At 37.2% G+C, this 7,500-nt stretch overlaps 2 long non-coding RNA genes across 5 annotated transcripts in view; one reads left to right on the top strand and one right to left on the bottom strand.

Moving 5' to 3' along the window:
* The first annotated feature begins 457 nt into the window (after positions 1 to 457).
* LOC138969089 (uncharacterized) lies at positions 458 to 6,380 on the top strand. 4 transcript variants are annotated; one of them, XR_011456371.1, is made up of 5 exons: positions 478 to 517; positions 1,062 to 1,146; positions 1,308 to 1,377; positions 2,105 to 2,183; positions 4,712 to 6,380. It is a non-coding gene; the product is annotated as an uncharacterized lncRNA (long non-coding RNA). The 4 variants fall into 4 exon arrangements; XR_011456370.1 differs by lacking the exon at positions 1,062 to 1,146 and having other exon boundaries at positions 458 to 517; XR_011456369.1 differs by having other exon boundaries at positions 482 to 517; positions 1,062 to 1,377.
* Positions 1,844 to 7,500, bottom strand: part of LOC138969090 (uncharacterized) — a 6,176-nt gene continuing 519 nt past the window's right edge. Inside the window, exons 2-3 of the long non-coding RNA XR_011456372.1 lie at positions 6,780 to 6,898; positions 1,844 to 3,657 (exon numbers count right to left, since the gene is read on the bottom strand). This is a non-coding gene — a long non-coding RNA (uncharacterized lncRNA). The remainder of the gene's footprint in view (positions 3,658 to 6,779; positions 6,899 to 7,500) is intronic.

Genomic DNA, 7,500 nt, shown 5'->3' on the forward strand with positions numbered 1-7,500 from the left:
AGATTCTTCACACATCTTCTCCTCTCACTATAAATCATACAACTTTAAAGTGTAACTAAACAAGCAAAAAGGAAAAACATCGTTCAGCAACCTTTACACTTTGATATGAAGAAGGGCCTCATATACTGTCGAACTGCGAAAAAAAATTTTTTTTTCTCTCACTCGGACACTTTTGACGGACATGTGAAGTGCGCGCCAGGAACGACAATCTTCTTAGTTTACCTGATTAATGCCCTTAATTTTTGGTTCTGGTACTTTCAGTTCCGGCTGTTGTCATTAATCTACCAAAATAAAAGATCAAACGGAGTTTTCGATTTTTATTTCATGGTTCAGAAAAATATTGCTTATTTTCTGAAGTCAACCGTTTTAGCTAATCTTTCTTTGATTCTTAAAAGTCATTTCAGATTTTTGAAAAATAGTTAACGGTTAGTAATTACCAATATATCGTAAACAAACATATCGATAGGTTTTGGTAAGAAGACACAAGTGCGATGAATGTGGTACCAGTATTTTTGTGGTAAGTAAGGATGCATTTCTTTGCTGTAAGCACATTTACAATGCACATTTAATCTGTTTAGCAACATAAACGAAAGCATGGTACAGTGCCGCTTGTTTGTGGTCTATCTTTTCGCGGCAGATGCGTAACAATTAGGGTCTCAGTTGGAAAAAGCTGCTCGGAACCAGAGCAGATTTGGCTTGGGTTCTTTGAGTGTGAATGATCGACGAGTGGCTTGACATTTTTAACGAATCATTACTGTAGCCTACTTGAAACCATCATCTGTTTCTGAATTTGTCATCAGTTATGATTGAGCAGTCTCATAGGAATCGTCCATAAAATGTTAAACCGAAAAAGGGCAGACGATTCTAAATCACACAGGCTGCTGTACAAAATCAGATCTAAAACGATATTTTGAACTGCGACGTCTGCGTAAATGCCCTGTAACAAAATACCTTGTCCTGGTCATGTGTATGCACATCAGCTTCTATTGGGAAGATCAGTATTTTATATTAATCACAAATACAAGATTAGAAATAGTTCTGAAGATCGCCTTTGATTTCAGTTTCAGCGGCAAACTAGCAGATCTGTCCAAACCGGCATCGTTACATGGTTGAAACTTGAATAATCCCAAATAGATCTGAGTGGGGGTAAGTTTTATAGTATTTCAATTTTTTACGGCAGTTTTATTTAAAGATAGTGTAGTGGATGTCTCTGGTGAAGACTACAGTTATATGAATTTTTTGTTGTAATATTAAAATGATTGTTCTTTATTTACACAATTGAATAATTTGTATTTATTTGTTTGCAGATGACGGCATACTGAGTGCTCCAAGAACATACGCCTGCTGGCATTTTGTGTCTTTTCTGAAGACGTTGAGGCAAGCAGAAGTCACGGTCCTGGCCACACACACACAATGACATGAACAAGAAATGATATTTTTTCATGGGCATATCCAGTATTAAAACTTTATTACCATGCAAACGCAACGATTAGAATTTAGAGAAGGTCATCGGTCACACACACACACACACACACACACACACACACACACACACACACACACACACACTGGGCGGATCCGGAGGGGTGTTCCGGGGTTTCCGGACCACTTAGGAGCCGGCCTTTGTATTCTAAGTGACGATTTTGGAAAGAAGTTGGCTAATTAGTTTGCTCAGGTTGCGCCAGATCGATCAATTGTCCTTGTTGTGATTCAAATTTTTCTTCTTAATATATTTACTTTTTTGGAAGGTGTATCAGGGGATGTTTCTTGGCTCAGATTGATCCATTTTCCTTGTTTTTATCAACATTTGTCGGACCCCCCCCCCCCCCCCCCCCCAAGGAGGTTGAACGCTTCGCGTCTTCAACTAAACGCTTCGCGTCGTCAAATTGTCCCTAAAAGAAATTTGGAAACTCCCCCTTAAAAGTGATGTGATCCGCCCCTGCACACACACAAACACACACAAATAGAGAAGTAATAAATGGATACAGTTTTTCTTTATTTAAATTACAATCAGATGTGGTCGTAGAACAGGCGCTGTAAACAAAACCTAGCATGATATACCACTTGTGTGATGTTTCGGTCAATATCTTTATTTTCCTTTCAGAAATACATTGGCGTTTTGAATGTCAAGGGAAGTGATACAAATGCTGCAGCGGGCTATCAAGAACGCGAAGGCAAACAAGGTAAATACCTACTTCTGACATTAGTTTACTTATTAACTCTTTCTATACTGGCCATTATCTCCCCAGTCTCTCCCCAGAAACTGGCCATTTGCATGGGTTTGCAAAAAAATTCTCAAAAATAAACAAAACAAGAATGCAGCCTTCAAACTCATAGGTTTTATTGTGAATATATTGCTAAAACATATGCCAAAGTTTGGTTTCATTGTTGTGAAAAAAAATAAAAATATGATGTCCAGAATTTATGGGTATATTTTACGCAATACGAAAAAGGGGGTATGTATTTTGACTTAGAAGCATTTTTTCTTATGAAGGCTCTGTTTGCAACAAAACTGTTTCTGTTTACTTGTATGAAGATTGTGCTAACACAAAAACATAACAAATACCAACTGATTTTCCATTTGGTGGTCATGTAAGCATTGTGAACATGTCCGAAAAATCTGATCACACACCATGTGGTCGACATGCAGACCTGAACGGCCAGTGTATGGTGGCAGAGTTGGAAAATAGGAAAAGTCTTGATGCCAATCCTTCATCAAAAACCGAAGAAAATCGTCATTGTAATAAGTTTGCTTTATTCTAAATCAAACGACTAGGATAGATGACAGACACAACGACAAACACATTCAATTCTATGTAAAACATACACAATGCGCACGTTAACAAGCTGGCCACAACAATGTGCCCATCGTGCATGAAGTGTGGCTTTGGTCGGATCAGTAGCCGTGCTTTGTCTGCGATGCTAAACATGAAATTTTGTTAAAGCGACGATTTAGCAATGTTGTTGTTGCTGCTGCTGCTGTCTGTTCTTGTCACGACATCTCGCCATATAACAGTTTTTTCCCTCCTGATTCTGAGAAGAAGCTGTTTAATTGTGATATCAGGCCTAGGAACCCCTGATTTTCACTTGGAGCATTCTCAAAGAAACTTAGCGTATGTTAAGAAAAATGAGTGTACTCCACACTTTGTCTTTTGTTGTTCGTTGTCGTTGCATGTCTACCGTTCCACAGCCACCTACTATAAGTGCAAGTGTTAAATGACGTATTTCCACAAAAGACTGCTTGCAGAGAATCATGTGATGCCAATGACAGGTAAGGACATGTGGTAATACATACTACGTTTTGGAACCAGGGAAAATGCAGCACAAATTATTTATGAACCAAATTGATTGACTTGTGCACCATGACAAAAGTTTTCTTTGATCCATAAAAAGTCTTTTGCCAGAAAAATTGCTCTGAACATCAAGTACCCTGCAAGTTGTCACACATTTACATTATTGAAATAAAAAGAAAACACACCAGTAACCAGGTTAGGTACGTTAATATCTATAATCAATATCTCGGCACGTTACTGCCTTCTTCGGGATGGTAAGCTGAACATTATTGAACAAAATAATCGGTTTAGATTGTATACTTTGATTCCTGAACGAAGAAGCAGAGGTACTGCATACAACTAGGACTGTAATATCAGCTTTTGCCTGAAACACACACACATACACTTATAAAATTAATGCAATGTCATTGTATGAAGCCAGAACAATCACTAACTTACATAGTTGGTCACACAATTACCCATCACTGAACAATAAATCGAAGTCGGGTGGATTCAATGACTAAAGCATTAAAGGCTTTGAAAAAACCCTCATCACAAAACACCCCCCCCCCCAAAAAAAAAAAATTAAATAAATGAAATAAAACAGGTTGTCATGCTTATCTTCCGCCAATCCGTGCCCATATCATGCCAAACTTTTACCTATATATCTTTTTATCAGTCTAATAAAAATGAACTTGACTGATCATAAGCCTTGTGTTTTTATTGATTATCCCCCCTTAGTATGAGGGGGGATATTTGTTTTGCATGGTTGTTGGTATTGTCATAAAATTAATGCAATGTCATTGTATGAAGCCAGAACAATCACTAGCTTACATAGTTGGTCACACAATTACCCATCACTGAACAATAAATCGAAGTCTGGTGGATTCAATGACTAAAGCAGTAAAGGCTTTGAAAAAACCCTCATCACAAAACATCCCCCCCCCCCCCCCAAAAAAAAAAAAAATAAATAAAAAAAAATTAAATAAATGAAATAAAACAGGTTGTGTATATAGCGCAGTAAACACCATGCAGGTACAAGCAAAGATTTGACAGTGATTATCCTTGTTTTATATAGCACACATTTTCTAGTTTTAATCTCTCTCTCTCTCTCTCTCTCTCTCTCTCTCTCTCTCTCTCTCTCTCTCTCTCTCTCTCTCTCTCTCTCTCTCTCTCTCTCTCTCTCTCTCTCTCTCTCTCTCTCTCTCTCTCTCTGTCTGGAAAGTAATTTATTGACCTGTGGGTTATTTGCGTTTGTATACACATTGGTGATTCGTAAACTATGTTGAAAGAGATTGTCAAACAATATTATATGGGGTGTTTTAAAAAAAATGTATATCAACAAAATCTGTCATTATTATCAGGCACACGGTTTTAACAAAGCTATGTCACGGAATGCAACATAAGTGACTTAAAAAGTCGTGTTTTTGTGTGTGCAGGATATTCGCTAGGACAGGACCTCAAGCTGAACCAGCACAACAGCGATGCATTCTTCCATGGCTTCCACAAAAGTCTTTCACCTATAGCGGGCATTGCATACAGATAGTCCAAAGAGGGTTACCCTAACCCTCCTTTTTAAAAATTCTTTAGACCAATTATCCCTCTGTTCCCATGTTAAACATGGAATAATTCTGGACAAATGCGAGGACGTTAGCTTTTTTTTATTTGATTTTTTTTATCATTTTACTTATCATTAAAACTTGTTTAGATTTCGATTCGTAAACCATTTACAGTAATCCTCTGTTTTTTAACTTTGTTCATCTTACCACAGTCACTTCGTTGTTTAGATTTATCATTAAATTTGTTACCATTATGCAGGAAAAATGTAGAATAAAACCAGGAGAGCTTTCGGTAGAAGATATTTCCTGTGTCAAAAGTTAATGCTTATTCTGATTGATGGGTGCTCCAAACTAAGTTATTTTGACTGCCTTATTCGAATTCATTTCCAAGACAGGGCTGAGAAGTGGAGAAGCTTAGGAGAATATCGTAAAAATTGTCTGCAAAACTTTCGAATATGTCAGATTTTACTTTAGAGATTTTAAATACTGTTAACTGACAGAAATGCTATAACTTCTACACCAATGGACTGGATAACTTCATATTCAGCATACTTAAACTTGATTTTATGCATGTGCAGTTCACAAAGTGGCACATTTGTAGGTTAAATTATCTAACTTTTGCATCACCAATGACACCAACGCTTTCGTGTCTGAGGATTGCCCTGAACCTAGCTGTAACTGCATGCTTTCTTCAGGTCATCGATAGCCTGGGGGTTGAAGGGGATGTTTTTACATACTCAGACATTCAAAATAATCAAAAAGGTAAAAGCCTGAAGGGTTTAAATTAGGTAAAAATGGCTACCGCTCAATGTCAAAACTCGTTCTGTTTAGTCGACCCCCGAATTTGGAGAAAAAAATTAAAATTGCACAAAAGTCAGACCATTCAATTTACAAAATTGCCACTTACTGGAAAGGCAGAACATACACTGAAGTTAATGAATACCACATATAAAATAATTGGTTCAACAGATGCAGAAGTAATTTGCATGGTTGTGGGTGTCCTTTTTAGGGGGGTCAACCCTGTAGAAGAGACGATTTTCTTTAATTATCAATCCGTAATATATTGTTTGTTATGCATACAAGATTAACATTGACAAATACTTCAAGACTCCTCATTGATCTTAAGAAATGTTGTGGTTTTTTTTGTTACTGACTGATTAACTTTCTATTCACTTTACTCTACATAAGTCACGACAAGAAAAGCAAGGGAGGTAATTTCTTCGGAAGAGGTAATTCTCTCCCCTCAGAACGATTGTTGTAGTTTGTTTGATTTTGTTCCTTTCCAATAAGTATTATTTAAAATAGATCTTTACATCTTGATGTGAAAGGCGCAGTACCCCCCTCCCCCCAGGATGTTAAATTCTAGGTTGTGTCCATGTAAAATCCTGATCCTAGTCAAGATCCGAGTTGGTTTTTCATGCAACTGTGCCTCTTTATGCCACTCAATTAGACATACTTTGCAATCCATAATTGCACGAAACTAAGTACAGAAAATACGTTGTTGTCGTGTTTTTAATATTACATAATGAAATAAAAAATGTCACAACTGGTTTCGTGTTGGGCTTTCTCTCTCTGTCTGAATCTCATAATTACTTCCTTCTGAGGCCTGAAATGTGTTGCAGGCATTGTTCAGCTTACATTTATTGTTACAATTTTTGTGGATATGTTATTAAGTGTGTCTGTGTTTCTATCATTCGTTATCAGTGTGGTTAAAACAAAAGCACACGTCAAAGAAATTTACCCTTCATCATTATCAAAACATGCAGATACAGGTAATAAATATTTGTGATACTTTAAACAAATGTTTGTTTGTTGCGTTTTTTCTTTTTTTCAGAGCAAACACACATCGTATTTGTTCAAACGTGTATATTCTGCACTTTCTAATACCCTGCATGGATCTCCAAATCAAGAATAATGAAAAGTCGTCTAATAGCCCTGCAGCACTCACACGAACATGATAGAAGCTTGCATGCACCCAGGCTCGCTGTCTTCGGCTAAAAGAGCTTGGTTACCGTTGGATCTTCGCTCAGACAAATGTAGCTGTCCACTTGCTCCTGTCGCATAGATCTGCAATGTGCAACATCATCTTTGATTAATAAGTCTGAGGCACAGACAAACACACACGCGCGCACATTTGCGAGAGAATGCACGTCAGTCTATTCAATCAAACAGTATAAAAACATACCACAGACGTGGTGGTGGAAACTGGACATTCGCCGTATAACAAAATCAAGAGATTCATTTGTGTGTGTATGTTTAATCAAAAGTTAATCTTGCGCACATTCAGTCTGTATTGTAACAGGACCCATCCCGTAAAAACTTCGAACAGATCTATTAAATTCTGAAATCCTTGACAAGTTTTTTTTCCAATCATCTGTATCTGACCGAAGTAAAAAATTCAGCCAGTACACGCATCTACCCCCTTACACGACAATACATATGTGGCGAAAAAAGGAATCGAGAGGGGGGAACAAGGAATAAATTTGATCCAGAAATAATTCCACTTCATCATTCCAAAATTCAAGTGTGAAGTGATCAACTACTGTGGTAAAGATACGTGCTTAGTATCACAACTGAAAATACAAGCCCTAGGGTTTTAAATCAAGGAAACAATTAAAGTTAAGGAAAGATCAACAGAAATGTCGAGAACATGTAAAATAGTGTACTTA

This window comes from Littorina saxatilis, linkage group LG6 (assembly GCF_037325665.1).
Source record: "Littorina saxatilis isolate snail1 linkage group LG6, US_GU_Lsax_2.0, whole genome shotgun sequence".
In the NCBI taxonomy this organism is placed as follows: domain Eukaryota; kingdom Metazoa; phylum Mollusca; class Gastropoda; order Littorinimorpha; family Littorinidae; genus Littorina; species Littorina saxatilis.